The following is a 20041-nucleotide window of genomic DNA, read 5'->3' as shown; positions in this document are numbered from 1 at the left end:
ATAAACTAGACTGAGCGAGAATAAGCCCAGAATGGGCTGACTCCAAGTCAAACAGTTTCTGTACCTATAGAAGTTTCTAGTACTCACCTTTACTTTCTATGGCTCTTTGATTTATCATGCTAAGCATAGTTCCCAGAATCCAAAAATGCATCAAAGAAAACTGCTCTTAAAGTTCAAGAGAAAAGAAAGCCTTCACTTAGACAAGGCTTTACAAGTATTTTATCTCCAAAAGCCAAGTTATCACTCCCAAGTTCAAGAGAAAGCACTCAGAATGTTCTGATGATAGGTAAACTTGGAGGCAGGCTATGGTGGCTTGTCTCACTGCCCCCTCTGATAGGCTTTTCTCCTTCTTTCCCTAACTAGAAAGCCAGCAAGAGTCGGTCCATTAAATCAAGGCTATTAGGGCCATACATTTCACAGGAAAGGAACTATACAATTCAGCCAAATGTGAAGAGTCTCACTCTTCAGTCATTTCCTTGCAATTTGTGTCCCATCCTCAGTCCTGAAGCAGTAGCAGCCAAAAATTCACAAGTTTTGTTCCATCTTTTTTGGCTTTTTAAGAAGAACGCAAATAGTACACATAAAATCTGAAGGACAGGTATTTAGGCAATCTAGATATCATTCAATTTTCACAGCAATCCTGCCTGGTGTCCAATATTTATTGCAGAATAGAAAATTGATGCTGCGAATAATTTAAGTAACTTGTCTACGACTACACACCTTGGTAAACTGCAATGCCAGGATTGCATCTTGAGTATGTCTAACTCCAAAATGCAGGTTCTTCATTTCTTGACCACAGAGAAATTTTGTTATGAGATTGAAGGTTGAGATTAGGTAGTTTCATTGAACTGAATTCCTGCCATCTAGTCCTAGATTCTACAGGATATAGTGATGATCAAGATATGTTCTTTCCTCTCAGTAAGTCATCATCTAATTCAGATGTAAGACAGGAAGGCCAAATTGTAAAATGACACAGCAAATAATGTGCAGATTGCTGCATGATGAGGAAGCACCTCAAAGACAGGGCAATTTTTCAAAAGGCATAAAAGATATGTTTGAAAAAGATAATGATGATAATGATAATTATCACATAGTTACAAAATAAATAGCAGATATACAAAATGGATGCTTGCAGTAAATAAGAAGTCCTTTGATAAAGGGCTTTGAAAAAATAGGATTGGCTAGTTGATGTTTAATTGGATATAAAGTTTCAGTTAAGCAAGATGAATGGGTTCTAGAAATCTGCTCTGCACATTATACCTATACAAAATAGTATCGTGCAGTAAAATTTTGTTATAAGGGTATATTTCATGGTAAATATATATTTAAATGTTAAAGAAATATAAATAATGACCTCTATGAAAATTTTTGTGCAGCAAAATTATTGTAAACATTGTAATCAAATATGTGACCCATATACCTTATACAAATATACCTTAATCAAATTGACTTTTACTAATTAAAAGTTTTGTTTTACTTAGAGACTGTCCCATAGCTTTTTCATTCAAGGCTTGTCTTCTAACACTTCTAACATAACTCCACTTCCAGACTGGGGGTAGTTAATTGTTGATAAGAGATGCATAGACTTTCTTACACAGTCTGGCTTTGAACCTTGATGCTCAGATCTTAGCCTCCTGACTAACTAGGATTGCAAGTGTGAGGTGTGAGCTACAGGTGCCCAGATTACAATTAATTCTGACTAGTGGTCTGAGGAAATTCCGGGTCTCATTGGATAAGCTTTCATGTCTCTCTTTTTCCTTCTTCCTCTTCCCTCTCCTCTCCCCTACCTCCTGTTTTCCTTTTTCCATTTCTCCATTCAGCCTCTTTTCAATATTTTGAGCAGCACTCTCATTAACCCTGACTTAGTGTGGGCAAAAAGCATTATGAGGTTTTTGAGTCATGGATTAACCATTTGAATTAGAAATGAAAATTCCAACCTAGAGAAACTAACTCATATATATGTGTACCATATGTAGAAATGTTAATAGCAGTTGTTCATAAAAGTAGAAATGGTAAATGTCCACTAATGAGAATAGGAAATATAAATTATGGAATATTCATTCAATAAAATATAATTCAGCAATGACAAACAAGTGAGAAAACCTATGGATCGTTCATGGTAATGTTTTGTAGTACATCTAACATCTTATAATTCTATGAAAAAAGTTCAAAAATAAGTGAAAGCAAGCAATATGTTATTAGGAACTTATTTTTTTAATCAGCAATGCAAGAGAATAATAAACTCCAAACAGAATAGACTGGTGAACTCTTGAGTGGCAGCTGAAAGCCCTGAACTAAAGCAAGATTCATGTGTATTTATACGTTTTTGTATGCTGGTACTGGGGCTTGAACTCAAGGCTTCTCACTCTTCCTTAGCTTATTCACTCTAGGCTGGCTCTCTACCAATTAAGCCATACCTCCACTCCTAGTATTTTGCTGTTTAATTGGAGATCATTGGTCTCATGGACTTTTATGCCCGCTCTGGCTTCAATCCACGATCCTCAGATCTCAGACTCATGAGTAGCTAGGATTACAGATGTGGTCACTGGCTATCCATTCTTTTTTTAAATCACTAGGCCCTTTATACATAGCAGGCACCCTTCTAGATCCTGAATAAGTATAGTAGGGAACAAAACATTAAAATTTCAAGCCTTAGGGGCTGGGAAGGTGGCTCAGTGGTAGAGCACTTGCCTTGTATGCCTGAGGCCCTGGGTTCCATTCCTCAGCACCACATAAGCAAAAAGAAAAAAGCCGGAAGTGGCGCTGTGGCTCAAGTGGTAGAGCGCTAGCCTTGAGCTGAAGAGCTGAGGGACAGCTCCCAGGCCCAGAGTTCAGGCCCCACGACAATTGATGTAGTATAATAAAAAGACCATTTCACAACTATCAGAACAACTACAGTAAAAAAGACAAAAAAAGTTCATTTTCTACATATGGTCTTGTACATCTCATTGTTACTATGGGTCATCCTGTATCCTTATTTCAGCATTTTATTTCCCTTCCCCTCCCAAAAATTAGAAAAATGTATATACAAGATGCAGGACACTGGAATCAAATGCAGTGACAACAGGGGACCTATGTTTCTTTGATTCTGGATTACTTAATATAATTTTTTCCAAGTTTTTCCATTTCCTAACAAATGGAGCAATGTCATTCTTTCTGATGGAGGCATAGAATTCATATATATAATTTTCTTGATCCATTCATTTACTGAGGGGCATCTGAGTTGGTTCCATATCTTAGCTATGGTGAATAATGTTGCAATAAACATAGTTGTGCTGGTAGCTTTAGTATGGCCTTTTTTTGTGATCTTTGGGTAAATGCCTAAAAGTGGGGTTGCTGGGTCATAGGGGAGTTCTATGTGGAGTCTTTTGAGGAACCTCTATATTGCCTTCCAAAGTGGTTGAACAAATTTACATTCCCACCAACAATGCAGTAGGTTTCCCTTTTGGCCACATCCCCTCCAGAATATGTTGTTATTAGATTTCTTGATTATAGACATTCTAACTTGGGTGAGGTAGAATCTCAATGTTGTTTTGATTTGCATTTCGTTTGTGGATAGAGAAGTTGAGCATTTTTTCATGTGTCTATTGGCCATTCTTATTTCCTCTTCAGAGAAGTCTCTTTTTAAGTCTTTAGCCCACTTATTAATCGGGCAGATGTTTCTTTCAAGATTTGTTGTTGGGGGATTTAATTTTTGAGTTCTAAGCATATTTTAGATATGAGACCCTTGTCTCTTATATGGCTAAGGATGATCTTCTCCCAGTCTGTGGGCTTTCTGTTGATCTTGCTTGCCATGCAGAAGCTCTGCAATTTCATGCAATCCCATTTGTTTAATCTTTCTTTAATATGTTGTGTTTCTGTGTCTTTATTAAGAAAATTTCGGCCTGTGCCAAGGAGCCCTAGAGTTTCTCCTATTCCTCCCTGTAATGTATTCAGAGTGTTTGCTTTGACTCCAAGGTCTTTGATCCATTTGGAGTTGGTGCAGGGTTCTATATGGAGATCTAGATTTAGTTTTCTACAGGTGTTTAACCAAGATTCATTGTCTTAGCCTTAATACTTTGATCTATCATTTGAAATTATTTTTGTGTAGGTGAGAAGTGGTCTAAATTCATTTATTTGCACTTGGCTATTCAATTGTTCCAGCATAATTTGTTGAAATACTACTTTCTTTGTTGAATGATTTGGATAATATTGCTGAAAATCAATTGACCATAAATGAGTTTATTTTGGGATTCTCTATTGTATTCCATTTTATCTATGTTCCCCTTTTGTGCCAACACCACACATTCTTGATTACTGTAGCTTTTTAGTAAGGTCTGCAGTTAGAAAATTTGAATCCACTAACTTTGTTCTCTCTGAAGATTGTTTTGCCTCTTCTAGGTTCTTTGTATCTCAATAGAAATTTCAGGGTCAAGTTTTTCATTTCTGTTAAGAAGTCAGCTAGGAGTTCTACAACTAACATTATTAACACAGTTTTACAAATTAGTTTCATTCTGTTGTGCTTTGTTTGGGTCCACCCTCCCTTCTACCCATGCTTTCCCTACTTTCTTAAGCCAATGTTTTTACTGACATTTCCTTTAGTTTTTGGGAAGTATTGCCATCTTAATTAACAGTATTAAGTCACCTAACATATGAAAACGGGGTGATAATTTTACTTATCTGGATTGGAAATCTTTCTATAATGTTTCTAAGAGCTTTCAGTGAATTAGCCTTGCACTTCTTTAGTTTAATGTATTTGAAGTGTTCTGGCATTTTGGTGATATGTAGTACTTTCCTAATTCTGTTTTCAGATTACTCACTGCCAGTGTATACAAAACAACTGAATTCTGCATGTTGGTTTTGTATTCTGCAACCTTGCTAAACTCATTTTTATTACTTCTAATGGTTTGTTGTAGATTCTTTAAAATTAGCTGAAGTATGAGCATATCATCTATAAAGATCTGTTTTAAAAGAATTTCCTTTCAGTATGGATGACTTTCATTTCTTTTACTTGCCTTGTTCCCTTCCTAGAAGCCCCAATACAATAGTGAGCATAAATGCTGAGGAAAGTCACCTGTGTGTTCCTGATATTACAGGGAAAGATCTCAGCCATTCATTGCTAAGTATGATGCTAGCTCTTTTTATAGATGTCCATCAGGTTAGGGAAATTCTCTCCTAAGCCTAGCTTTCCCAATGTTTAATCGTAAATTGGTGTTGGATTTTTATTTTTATGTTTTTCCTTTATCTGATTCCTTACTCTTAACATAGTGTATCAATTAACAAACTTTTAGATGTTGAGTAAATCCCACTTGGACCACCCTTAAAGCACTGTGATAAATACTTCTTGGCTACTGTTTCTAATACTTTGAATTTTGTTGAGCTTAAAAAATACCTAAGTGCAAAAGTTATATTGGCCTGTATTTTTTTTCTTTTTATGAGACAGATACCTTAGGTTTTGGTGTCAGAATAATATTGAGCTCCTAGAATTAGTTAGAAAGTGTTCTTGCCCCTTCTATTTTGGGGGATAATTTCTGAAGGATTGCTAGTAAATCTTTTTTTAAACATTTTATATAGTTTACTGGTGGAGGTGTTTGGATCTGGACTTTCATTGGAGGCTTACTAATCCACTTTCATTACTGTCATGAGACAATTCAGATTTTCTCTTTATTCACGAGTCAGTTTAGTTTGAATCTTTATTTTTCCACTTCTTCCAGGTTACCTAATTCTTTGGCATAGAGTCAATCATAGTATTGCCTTTTAGTCTTTCAGAAACTTTTTTCTGTGGTAAGAATTGAATTTTCCACTTTCATTGTTCACTTCAGTAATCTAAATCCTTTCTCTTCTTTTCTAATTCAGCCTGACTAGAGGTTTGTTAAGTTGGTTGATCTTTGCAAAGAAACAATTTATTTCATTAATTTTATTCTTTATTCTTTTAATTATTTTAATTTTGATCTTTATTAATCTTTTTCTTCCTGCTTTCTTTGTTTTAATTTGCCATTCTTTTTCTAGCTTCCCATGGTGGATAATTAGTTACTTATTTGAGATCTTCTGTCTTTGTTGTTAATATTGGCATTTTGCAGCTATAAATTTCCCTAATATGTAAAACTCCTTCTGTTACTGATTTCTACTTATTTCCATTATGAACACAGAACTTAAAGTAGTTTTTCTCAAAAAAATGCTTCTTATATTTTTGTAAGTCTTTATTTCCTTTCCAGAGTTCTGAAATCATTGAGTTAAAAAATACCTTTGCTAGCATTTTTATTGCTTTTATGAAATGGTGGATGTAAGAAAGTCTTTGTCACTCTTGTAATCTCTCAAGTCATATTGTAGTTTATGTGATAGAAAACACAGCAACCCCCCAATATATTCAGTAACGCTTTTCAGGAAAGAAGAAAAAACACAGACTTCATTCATTTATTCATCCAGTAATTCTTTCATTCAAAAATTCTTTCTTTATAAAGAGACAAATCAGTAAATGATAGGTATGTAAAGATGAGGAAGACATTGTCTCTGCTCTCAGGGAACTTCCTTAAGCTCTTCTAGGGATAAGTCAAGCACAAAATTAATTAATGGGAAGTATGGCAACAGAAATGCTGAAAAGGGGGCCAAATTGGTGATTACTGTTGAAAGAGGAAATTTGTTTTGCCTGCAGGTATTAGTGGAGAATTTTCTCCATGTATGGAACCCCCCTTTTTTTTTTGGTCGGTTGTGGGGCCTGAATTCTGGGTTTTGGTGCTCAAGGCTAGCACTCTACCACTTGAGCCACAGTGTCACTTCCAGCTTTTTCTGCTTATGTGGAGCTGAGGAATCGAACCCAGGGCCTCATGCATGCAAGGCAATCACTTTACCACTGAGCCACCTTTCCAGCCCTGGAACCCTATTTTTTTTTTTATAAAGCTAGGCATTTTAATGCTTGCCAAATATTTAATCTAGAATTTAGATATCAGATGGTGATGTTTATATCATAGTAAATCCTCAAACTTGGTACACAGTAACTGCTTTGTACAACATACAAACATAATTTAGAAAAATGATTTCTTTCTATGCATCAGGCAGTTATAGTCTTACTGGTATTTTCCATTTTTCAAAGTATTTTATCACTGACAAGCACACCAAGACAGTTGGTAGGGTGATCACAAGAGCTTTTCTTAAATCAGTATCTAATCAACATGACAAATCTGTTCTTTACTCATGGTATCATTCTTAGAAATGGAGCTGAACAGACATATCATTATTATTGTCAACCCTTTCATTTCCCAAGCCACATCTGCTATCTCCTATGTGCCAAAAATTTTCCAATAGCATGCTAGCCATCACAGCCAATAAGCTATGGAAGAATTAGCCAGATTGTTTCCTGTAGTGTCATCAAATCTTAAGGCAAGAGCTGTTTCTACATTCTGTTTCCGGAATCCATTGTCAAGGAAACAGGATATTAAAAGTAAATAACTTAGTTTCGATTTACATGTTAAATCTTACTGTACCACTCGTATCCTCATATCCTGCATTTGATCCTTTGATACTAAAGAGACTATTTACTAAAGACTATTTTCTAGACACTGGTAAAAGTCCTTAATCTCCACAATTCTTACTATAGGAGTACATAGTATATGTCTACTTACCAAATGAAGGACTCGAAGATATAGAAACATTTGTGATGGTTTCAAGATTGCCCAACTAGTAGGTAGCAGAGCCAGGATCTGAATACCTCCCTATCTTCACCATGTATATAACATTACCCCTATTGACTGTCAGAACTGAGAAGCCCTTGAAAAGATCATCTAATCCAGTAGATTTCATTTTAGGCTCCATAATGAAGTCACAAGGGACTCTATTTTCCCTCCATTTTTCCTATTTTGACTTAATTGAACTTCTGTGGTGATTGGGCATCCATTTATTTAGAAGTTACTCAAATGATTTAATGTTTCATAGGGTTGGAACTCAATGGCTTATTCTGCCCTTACATTTTCCAGGGTTTAAATTTCAGCTCCAGAGAGAGTCAAAGGACCAGGCAGGAGAAAATTATTCAGAAGCAGGACCAACATTAGAACCAGGTATTATGATTCCTATGCCAGGATTCTGTTGTAGAATGATATTTCTAGCCCTATTTTTCTTATTACATTCTCTGAGCTTGGATTCAGAAACAGGCAAATTGAAAAAAAACGTCTATAAAAACTTTTATCAGTCAACTCTATTCCAAAATCCTTTCAAAAGTCACTGAAAGAATTGAACAATAGAACAAACATCAAAACATGCTTCATTAATTCTGGTCCAACTCTATTACTGGATGAAATTAACACTTAGAATATACCAAAGGAACAAACATACAAATAGTCTTCTTTCTTATCCTCAGTCAGCTCTGAAGATACATATTCAGACCAAGTGCTAAAAGAGTGAGGTGAATGAAGTTTACATTTTCTAGTAAGCTGTATCATCCAAAGAGGAAAAAAGCAAAGTCTTCTAGGGACAGAGAGACCTGAGTTCTAATCCTACTACGACTGATTATGTAATGTTGGGCCCAATTGTCCCAATCTTCCCGCTTTCTTTTTTTTTTTCCAACTATAAAATGAGGAGTATATTATTTCAGGCTCAAAGGGATATTGTAACAAGAACACTAGACAATACATGGGAAAAAGCCTGGCACACTAAAAAGAAATGATAATTTCCCCTAACTATCCTAATTTCCCCTCGAAATTACAATCTAGGGTATTTGAATTTTATTTCAGTGAACTTTACAATCTTCATGCTGACTTGTATGTCAAATAGTACTGTGTATGGCAGAAAAGAGCAGCCACTATAAACTCCATTACCCAAACTTGGGAAAACAGTCTATCTTTAAAGTCCTTTTGTGACTTTGAGATAGAGAAAATACAGATGATATAGCTTTAAGAAATGTGAAAAATGTCAGACAAGTGTCTGTGGGCTTTAGAAACCCAAAGAAGGAAGATAGCACATCTGAGCAGACACAACTTGGGTAGCAATGAAATGCTGATGAGATTCCAAGCTCAATCTACAACCAGGAAACCAAGGTTAGATAATTCACATTGGCCCAGAGGCCCTCCAGTAGCCAGGAAAACAGTCCCATTTTGTTACTCATCAACAACGCTGATTCTATAAACTGATGTCCAGTGAAGCCTTGTCTAGGACCAAAACAAAGGCAAATATTAACTGGAAACTTGGAAAAAATGTGTCATCCTTAATAAAAGACTAATTGTGATTGTGGTGAATGGACCTTTGGCAGACTCCATTTCACCCCAATATATATTACAACATATAGCACAATAATTATAGCTGGTAATGGCTGCTTATGTTTCCCAACTTCTCTATTATACATTATATATTAATCTTTATACCAAATGAATGAGCTATAGATATCTTCATCATTTTATAAAAGGGAGCACTGAGGTCCTGAAATTTTATACATAAGCATAAAATTGGATTTAATTTTTCTGAATTTAAGATTAATTATTAGATAATAATTGTAGTATATTTTTAATGGTCAGACTATATTTTGTTACAGCAATCATAATAACTCAATGTGGAAAACCTGACCTATTGTAGAATTAATGTAATATGCTTCCTCAATGCAACCCACCTATCATTATGCATGTATCAACCACTTAATCAACAGAAACATTTTAAATGTTTATTTCTAGTTTTACACCTCCCTCCTGCATTCCCTTTCCCATATTATCTGCTGCAGTCCCCAGTCTAGTCCCACTGTGACTCACTACATTTTGAGTTTCTTCACTCTGCCTCCAACTATCTATATCTTTTGCCACATGTACAGGTCATAATTTAGGACTCAATGCAAGTAGTCACTGTTTAGTTCATGAAGCCATTCCTAAGTATGCATTCCCTAGACAGAATATGATCACACCCCTACTTGTGCAGTCTACTTTCAAAGAACTGATGGTGTTTGTAATCACAAATAGTCTATGCACATTTCTTCTTCCCATCCACCACATGGCCTTCATTGATTCATGTATAGACACTGTCTGGAAAGTTCCTTTTCAGATCTCTTCATTTTAACTTGTCCTTCCCTCACTGAAGCCACAAAACAGAATTTGAAAAGTTACCTTACTTCCCAAGCAACTTGAACCCTAAATTGGAGCATTCTTAAATTATATCAGACAAATAACAGTATTTGTTTTTTCTACAAGTGCAAAAGGTTTCACAATATCCAGGGCTCAATACTTAGATGTTCTTCCTTATAGCTAATTCCAATTGCAACCACTTTCTTTATTATTACTATTATTTTGTTGGTCATGGGGTTTGATCTCTGGGCTTGGGTGCAAGGCTAGTGCTCTACCATTTTGAGCCACAGTGCCACTTCTGGTTTTCCGGTGGTTAAATGGAGATAAGAGTCTCATGGACTTTCCTGCCTTGGCTGGCTTTGAACCGTGATCCTTAGATCTCAGCCTCCCGAGTAGCAAGGCTTAAAGCCATGAGCCACTGGCTCCTGGCACATTCTTTATTTTTACCTAACCCATTTCTCCTGAAAATTTCTCTTTCTTGGCATCTTTTTGAGCTAGGTAAAGTGATGCAGTGAAAGTCATCATTGTTAAACTGCTTAATTTGATGAAATACATCTTTTCATTCTGCAAAATGATCTTTAGGTACTTGTCATGGCACCTTCTTCTTTCCTTTATGCCAGTATGAATGAGGTTACAAACTGCAGCCAGAAAGGCCCCAATTCCTCTTAACCCTAGCCAATACCTACTTCTTTTCATTGTTTCTTTTCTAGAATTTACCTTAGTATACTAGATTGAGAAATGGAAGCCTGAGATTTCCATTTTGAATTCTTACACCAACCCTTTGCATGTCTTTGTGCCCACAACCTTGTTTTCTTTACACTCTTCTTGTTTTTATTTCACGGTACTGGGGTTTTAATTCAGAGGTGAACATTTATAGACTGGGCACTCCACCACTCGAACCATACACCCACTCCTGTTTTGTTGGTTTTTGAAATTAATATATATATATATATATATATATAGTAAAAATACTGTACAGAGGGGTTACAGTTACATGAGTAAGGTAATGAGTACATTTCTTATGGAGCATTATTACCTCCTCCTACTCCTTTGTTTTTCCCCTACCATCCTTTCCCTCGCCACCTCCCCAACTCCCCCCCCCCCCCGAAAGCTGTAAAGTTTGTTTTCAACATAGTGTCTTGTGTATCTCATTGTTACAATGGGTCAACCTGTACCTTATTTCAGAATTTTGTTATTCCCCTTCCCCTCCCCAAATTAGAAGAATGCATATATAAGATGCAAGATACCGGAATCAAATATAGTGACAACAGGGGTTATATCGTGGGGGAAGAACATACAAATTTGCAAGTTATTTTTGGGTTAGGGTCCTACTTCCCATCTGAGCATGCTTGAGCTACATCATTGATGGGATTATAGGAGTTACCATGTCCAACTTCTCTCCATGGAGACAGTCTCTTAAGACTTTTCTGCCTAGCTGAACTGGAAAAATGATCCTCCCAATCACCGCATTTCCTTTAGCTTAGGATAACAGGTATGCACCACTGTACCCAGCTATGGGTTTAGAAGAGTCTTACAAATTTTTCTACCTGGGATGGCCTCAAACCATGATTCTCCCCATCTCAACCTCCCAGGTGGCTAGGATTACAAGTATAAGCCACCAATGCTTGGTTTCAGTAACCTTGTTTTTTTTTTAATTTAATTTTATTTTATTTGTGAACATACTGTACAGAGGAGTTACAATTACATGGGCAGGATAATGCGTACATTTCTTACCAAGCATTGCAGCCTCCTCCTTTGTTTACCCTTCACATCCCTTCCCAGCCTCCCCCCTACCCCCCAATCCCAATCCTTCTCCTTCCCCCCCTTTTCCCCCCCCCACCCCCGCACCGACGTTGTAAAGCTCGTTTTGGACATGACAGCTTGTACTTCTCATTGTTGCAACAGGTCCACCTGTATCCTTAAACAACTGGTTTTTCCCCATCTCCTCCACAAGTTATACTGACATCAAATATAGTGAAAGCAGGGGTTATACTGTGGGGGAGGGACATACAAAGCAACAAAGAGATAACCTTGTTTCTTGAGTGCCAGCTTTTTCATCTCCTAAAATTTGTATTTGTAGGGCACTACAAACACATAGCTTATTCACATATTTTTATCTCATGATATCTGTGAGGCAAAATGAGTCAGAAAAAGCTTGAGGAGGATAAATAACCTCTTTAATGTAGACTGGGTTAAAAGAAATAAGATTGTAATTTGAACTTTTCCTACTATATTGAACTATCTTTTGTTATTGTTTGATTAAAGAATCTTTAACCTGGAAATTTTACCAGCCATGGAAACAATGCGTACAACATTTTGTAAGTTCAAAAATGTCTGCACATTCATCATCATCCATTATATCAGTAAAGATTTGTTCAGAGCCAAGAGACAGTGGCTCACACCTGTAATCCTAGCTAATCAGGAGGCTGAAGTATAAGGGTCACGGTTCAAAGCCAGCCCAAGGCAGGAAGGTCTGTAAGACTCTTACCTCCAATTAACCTTGAAAAAGGTAAAAGTGCAGCTGTAGCTCAAGTGGTAGAGTGTTAGCATTCAGTGTAAAAGCTAAAGGACAGTGCCTTTGCTCTGAGTTCAGGCTCCAGTATTGGCAAACACATGTGTGCATGCGCACACACACACACACACACACACACACACACACACACACACACACACACACACACACACACACACACACACACACTGTATTAGATAGCTGCCACATTGCCAGAAGCCAGGCACCATTACACTGATGACAGACAAGTCACCAGTCAACAAGTAAGATAAAGTTTCTGTCTTAAGAAAGTTTCCATTTGTGGGGGATGATACATAAACAACATAGAAATAGAAAACCAATAATTTCACATACTATTAAGTATAGCAGTATAAAGGGATTCTGAATAACAGCAGTAGTATCTTATTTAATTCTCCCAACATGCTTATCACATAGAGATTTTTATTAGTCTCATTTCCAGACAAACAAAAGAAGACAGAGGAGTGAAGTGACTTAGCCTGCCAGTGAGCAACAGATCTGAGTCTACATAAGTTCTGGCCAGATATTCCATGCTCATTCTATTCTACTGACTTGTTCCAGTATTTAGATTCCAGTATTTAGTCTACACAAGGTTGACTCTGGAATACTTGATTCAATAAGGCCCTATCTCTGGAGGAAGATGAGATGTAAATGAAATGTTTTGTGATCATGAGTTTAGACCACCAGAAGTTTAGCCTTCAAACTAGGACTAGAGTGTCAGCTGATCTATTTGCCTCCACAGTTCCTTGATAGTAGCTAGGACTCATTTTCTTCACTGTTCTACCCCACTGGCAAACACATAAAATGGCTCCTAATTAGTATTTTGTTAAGGTTTATTTTCAGTTTATGAATGAATGAATGAACTGAGGGAATAAAGTAACACAACCTGCAGAAGTCTGGGTTGGTGTGTTTCTGGCAAAGCTTTAGCTGTTTTCTGGAAACAAATGGGCATACCAAAGAGTTAGGTGATAATGGGCAGCCAACAGGGAGGAGAACAGAACATTACCATATAAGAAACAAAACAGGCAAGAGAGGGAATAGCTACTCAGGAGACAGAAAATGGGAAGGTTACAGTTTGAGGGCAGCCTGAACAAAAAGTTAGCAAAATTTCTGTTCAACAACAACAAAAAGCTGAGCATTGAAACTCATGTCTGTAGTCCCAGATACATAGAAGACAGATAGGAAGACTACAGATCCTGGACAAAAATATGAGATCTTAAAAGAATTCATTAAAGTGAAAATTCACTAAGGCAAAAATACATTAAAACCAGGCTGGGGGGATGTTTCAAGTAGCAAATTTGAAGTACTTCATTCAAACCCCAGTATTGTCAATGATTTCTTTAAAAAGCAAAGCAAAACAGGCAAAGTAAAAATGAACTTCTTTTTCAAGGTATGCTTAGCAGAGAATTATGGTATACTTTTCTTCTCCACCCCTGGAAAGTTATACATTGTACCTTTCACATCTTAGGTAATGAAGAAATAACAGATCTGAAATGTGATGATTCTTGCCTTCTGTACAATTCAGAAGTCAAAAGAGCCAAATATTGCCACATGAGGACTAGAATTATCTGGAAACATTCCTCAGGGATAAGTAATGGTGAGCTGCCTGGGCCCATCTGCTTCACTGCCATTAGTGTCCTAATTACAGTTAATGAGATGAGGGTGCTATACACATATTTAAAGCAGAGAAGTCTGGACACCAGCAACTAAGAGAGAGAGAGAAAATAATTCTTTTGGAAAGAAAGTAAGTCAGTATTTACTCTTAATCCATACCACCAATGCAGTACTGACAAGCACATTTGCTGAGCAATGGCATCTTCTCATTTGGGAAATACGGCATTCCCAGTATCTATCCATCAGTTTTCTATGTAGATTAAATGACCTATCTATGTCTAGTGTTCAACACAGTGTCTGGCATGTAATATGTAGGCATTGCATAACTCAATAGCTTGTCACCACCACCATTCCTATCATTAACATGTATGTGCAATTAAAGGTCATATAACAATTATCATATGTATACTTCCTAACAATTATCATATGTATACTCCCCATGTATTGCATGGTACCCTCCCCAAGAATGTACAACTTACAAGAAACAGAAGATAGGTCCAAGAATTCAAAGACAGATGTTCTGACTAGCCCTACAGTGCATTATACAAGGCCAAAATAAAGCCCTACTACTAACAACTAGTGGTAGATGGTCAGAAATTCTGATTGATTTACAACTTTCATTTGCCTACAAATATTTGAAGCAAAAGTACTTAAATCAAATACCCTGAAATTTGATTATTTTTACTAGTTGATAAGCTAGAGTAATTGCTGATGTTGAAAAATTCATCAAAGGTATTCTTTAGATCTTGGAAGGAAAAAGCATACTCATAAAGGCATAAAGCAAAGCAGAATCAAGATGAACTGTACCTAACCTCCCACATGCTAATGTGTGTAGCAGATTTTCTACAATGAGTCCTAACAATGGAGTTGATCCTGTATTTGCTCATTGTCTTTACCAGTCATTCAAAAGGTGGCAACTAAATAATCCTTCCATTGGCTAAAAAGGAGAATTCTTAGTGTCTTTACAAAGTTGTTTATCATATTACCACTATCTAATTCCAACTCTGTTACTACTAAACTGTTTCCCTCTTCATGTACTTTAGGGCTCCTTAGGTATATGTATGTTTGTAATTGTCCAAGCTTTATTGGGTGATTTGTTTTATTTATTTTTTTTTATGGTGGTGGGGCTTGAAAAGGCTTGGGCTCTGTTGTCTGAACATTCTTCCTCAAGGCTAGTACTCTACCATTTTGAGCCACAGCACCACTTCTGGTTTTCTGGAGGCTAATTGGAGATAAGATTATCACAGACTTTCCTACCCAGGCTGGCTTTGAACCACGATCCTGAGCCTCCTGAGTATCTAGGTTTACAATTGTGAGCCACCAGCACCTGGCTTGGGTGGTAGTTTTATTCTTATTTTCTAAGCCCTTATCATTTTTATTTTGCTGAATTAAAAATTCTCTCTATTGGCTTTCAATATCTGTAACAAAATTTGAGTGCTGATCTCTTTTTCCTGCATATAATTTCTGTTTTTACATTCTTCATTTGCTATTAAATGTTTTCATTAAATTTCTGAGGATTTTGGCTACTAGTTCTTCAAGTAGTCCTCTTGACTTGTCTTCTCATTCTCCCATTACAGACTAGTGACATTGCCTAAGTGTCCCACATTTCTTTGAGGCTCTTTATTTTTCTTTCTTTTCTGTACACTTCATAATCTTTATTGATCTTTGATCAAATTTGTTTCATTATGATCTTTGATCAAATTTGTTTCTAACAACTTAAATTTACTTTTGAGCCCCTCTTGTAAAATTTTCATTTCAGTTACTGTACATGTTCCATTTTCTTTTAGTTTATAATTTTTCTTTACTGGTATTCTCTATTTGGCAAGAAATATACTTTCATATTTTTTCAATTCTTTGAACATATTTTAAATCATTGACTTAAAGTATTTCTCTAGTAAGCCCAATATCTAGGTTTCCTCATGATCATTTAAAAAAATGTGTCTAGTGATAGAATGAGGGAGGGGGACAACACTGTTCAAAAGGAAATGTACTCATCTGATTCATGTAACTATAACCCCTCTGTACATCACTTTTACAATAAAATTTAAAAATATGATGTCTAGAGCATACTCTTTCTTTGTATGTTTAATAAATTTTGGTTGAAACTGCATATATTATTTTATCTAAATAACTATAGACACTGATTAATTCCTCTCTGGGATTTGTGCTTGTCTTTTTTTTCATTTTTTTTATTTTTTGCTTTGTCATTTGGTTAGCTGAACCACTTTTATGAAGTCTCTTTGACATGATGAGATTGCTGATGTTTCTGTTCACATGATTCCTTGTTTTTAATCTTTTAGACTAATTTACTATTCATCAAGTCTGAATTTACATGAACAAATTTTACATCAAAAGTTACTTTTAAGTTCTTTAAGTCATTTAGATTTTTGCCTTTTGCCATTAGATACTACCTTCATAGTTTGGAGAATTTTGGATTTTGTCCCAATTTAGCAAGGGAAAAATGGTTCACAAGTTCTTCCTCTAGATACTTTTCAGAAGGCACTTTCTTCTATTACACTAGAGAGAAAGAGGTGAGTTAATTATTAGGCCTGGCATTGTAGGAGATGCCCTTAGGTTCAAGTTTCATATCATTTAGGAAATATTTGGCTAGAGAATGAGTCTTTTCAGCCTTGTACCCTCTATATATTGCTAATGGATCCATGACTATCTTGAACAATGCTTTAGAAATAGACCTATATTCTGCTCATATTGCTTCTGAGTAGATACCATTTAACATATGTGTGCAGCTTTCTACACATACAACAATGAATGTAGAGTCTTATCTTTAGCCATCTTGTTCCCTATAACTCTTTTTTTTGGGGGGGGGGTCCGGTCGTGGGGCCTGAACTCTGGGCCTGGATACTGTCCCTCAGCTCTTCAGCTCAAGGCTAGCATTCTACCACTTGAGCCACAGCGCCACTTCTGGCTTTTTTTTCTGCTTATGTGGTGCTGAGGAATCGAACCCAGGGCCTGAAGCATGCAAGGCGAGCACTCTACCACTGAGCCACCTTCCCAGCCCCCCTATGACTCTTATGACCTACTGGTTGTTTGTTTGTGTTGTTACCAGTATCAAGATGCTATGATATAGCCTTTTTGTGTGTGTGTGTTTTGGTCCTGGAACTTGAACTTGGGGCTTGAGTGCTGTCCCTAAACTTTGTTGTTCAAAGTTAGTTCTCTACTGTTTGAGCCACAGCTCCACTTCCTACTTTTTGCTGGCTACTTGGAGATCATAAACAAACAAACAAAAAACAAACAAACTAAATAAACAAAGTCTCAGGGACTTTCTTGCCCAGAATGTATGGCTTTGAACTGAGATCCTCGGATCTCAGCTTCCTGAGTAACTAGGATTATAGGCGTGAGCCACCAGTATCTAGTAGTTCAGTGATGTTTTACTGGGTAAAGGGCCCACTATAATTCTTAATGTGTTATTCTTAAATATTTCCAAAAGAATTAGATTTGATCCCAGACTTTGGCACGTAGGGAAAAGGTTAGAATATACTAGGCAGCCAGTCCAAAGCTTTCCAGTTCTCACATCTATCAGATCAGAAATCTATATAATTTGTAATGATACATACACATGTCGGATTTATAATTAAAAGAGTAAAGAAAATGAAGAATGGATTGCTGCTTTGGTTAGACTATTTGCATCTCAAGCATGTTTGTGATTTATGTTGAGACAGTATATATGCTGTTTCTCTAAATTAAAAATAAACTGAAATGTAAAATTAAACACTCATTTTCAAATTGTCATGTACTTTCTTCAGAATAAATCCTGTCATTGAGTCACTTAAGTATGTATTTTTAAGGAAGCTCTTTTTTGTTGTTAAACTAAATGATCACTGGAATATGAATTGAGTGTGGAGAGTGTAGTCAATGTATCATCAGCTAACTGTGGAACCATTAGAGTTCATTCTCTTCCTTGAGATGAAATTTATTTTCTTGTGTAAAGAAAAATTGAAAATATATGAGGAAAGGTTCAATAAGTATTTTGACAAAATACTTTCAAAATTACTTTCAGTATAATTTAAATCAAATTAACCTAGAAATAGAGCCTTTGAAATATGACCTCCCAAAGAAAAAGATGAACTTAAGTATATAATTTAAGAACACTGGGCAGGGAAACACAAGAACAGAGTTGAAAAATAAATAGGGGAAAGTGTTTGTAAAGCATATGACAAGGAGCCAAATTCCTTTATATACAAAGAGCCTCATAAGTCAATAAGAGCCAGATGAAGAGCCAAATAACAAAAACAACAACAATTGACAAAGGCCAAGAACAGGCAGTTACATTGAAACAAATATAAATGCCCAATAAATGTGAAAAATGCTTATTTTTGCTCATAATTGAATAAAAGCAACATAAAATAATGATGAACTGTTGCTTTACCTATCAGATTTTCAAAGATTAAAGAGTTCAATAACATTCAGTGTTTGTTGTTTTGGCAGAAAAAGAAGTAATATTAACCAGGATTTAGAATGTATTCACTCTTTTAGCCCAAAATAGTGGTGTATGCCTGTAATTCCAGCTACCCCAGAGACAGAGGAAGGAGGCTAAAGAACTTGGGACCAGCCCAGGCAAAGTTAGCAAGACTCAAAAGCAAACTAAAAACATACTTTTATTCAACTATTTAATATCTCGTATTTATTTGATGTTGAAGAGCATGCTAATAAAAGTATTCAGATGTATTAACTGATAATTACACAGTACTTAACAATGCTTCTTAATGTATAAATATCTCAGATCTTAATGTATGTCATTAACTCATTAAAGACTCATACCATACTACAGGGTAGAGACTGTCATTATCTTTACTTTCAATACAAGGACACTTAGGAAAAGAGAAATAAAGTTATTTCCCAAAGGTCATGAAGTAAGGCAGCAGTGGCACCTTTAGATGAGCCAAACTAGGCTGGCTCCAGAGCTATTTCTCTAAGTATCATATATACTGCCTCTTGAGAATGCTGATCACAGCACTTTTTTTTGTCAGTACCAAGGTTTCAATTCAGGGCATTCTGCCCTTGCTCAAATTACTTGCTCACAGCTAATGCTCTACCTGTTGAGCCCCACATCCAGAGTGGATTTTTGCTGATTAATTGGAGATAGAGCCTTACAGTCTTTTATTCTCTAGCTGTTTTCAAACTCTGCTCCTCCAGATCTTAGCCTTTTGAGTAGTTAGTTTTACACAGGTTAGCCACTGGCAAATGGTTTATTTTTGTTCTGTGTGTGTGTGTGTGTGTGTGTGTGTGTGTGTGTGTGTGTGTGTGTGCGTGCGTGCACATGCACGCATTTCTTTTCTTCCTTTCTTTCCCCTGGTAATGTAGCTTGAGATCAGGGTCTCCATCATAATTTTTGGACAGAACTATTTTTAATATCTAAGAATTTGGAGGGCTGGGAAGGTGGCTCAGTGGTAGAGCGCTTGCCTTGCATGACTGAGGCCCTGGGTTCGATTCCTCAGCACCACATAAGCAAAAAGAAAAAGCCAGAAGGGGCACTGTGGCTCAAGTGGTAGAGCGCTAGCCTTGAGCTGAAGAGCTGAGGGACAGCGCCCAGGCCCAGAGTTCAGGCCCCACGACCGGACCAAAAAAAAAAAAAAAAAAAGAAAGAAAAAAAAAAAGAATTTGGAAAAAGTGACTAAATAGTCACCAGCAGAGGAAATGACAAAAGAAAATAGTTTATTAATGCATCTTTAAGAAAAGTATCATAGATTTCTATATACTATATAGAAAAATACCTATATACTGATATCTACTGATCTATAGAAACTGACATATACAGTTACACTGATATAAGTGAAGAAATCAAAGTGGAGAAGAGTAATTATAATAAAATAGCATTTGTGAAAATGCATATATTTAACTACATAAGCATCTTTGGAGGTATTGG

At 36.3% G+C, this 20041-nt stretch overlaps 1 protein-coding gene across 2 annotated transcripts in view; it reads right to left on the bottom strand.

The window, feature by feature from the left end:
• The window catches only part of Ar (androgen receptor), a 179028-nt gene that overhangs the window by 82832 nt on the left and 76155 nt on the right, over positions 1-20041 (bottom strand). The window lies entirely within an intron of this gene.

Source organism: Dipodomys merriami, unplaced genomic scaffold (genome assembly GCF_024711535.1).
Source record: "Dipodomys merriami isolate MVZ:Mamm:240054 unplaced genomic scaffold, mDipMer1.0.p SCAF_3, whole genome shotgun sequence".
NCBI classification, from domain to species: domain Eukaryota; kingdom Metazoa; phylum Chordata; class Mammalia; order Rodentia; family Heteromyidae; genus Dipodomys; species Dipodomys merriami.
The sequence above is the reverse complement of the archived record's forward strand: the minus strand, read 5'-3'. Positions and strand labels throughout refer to the sequence as shown.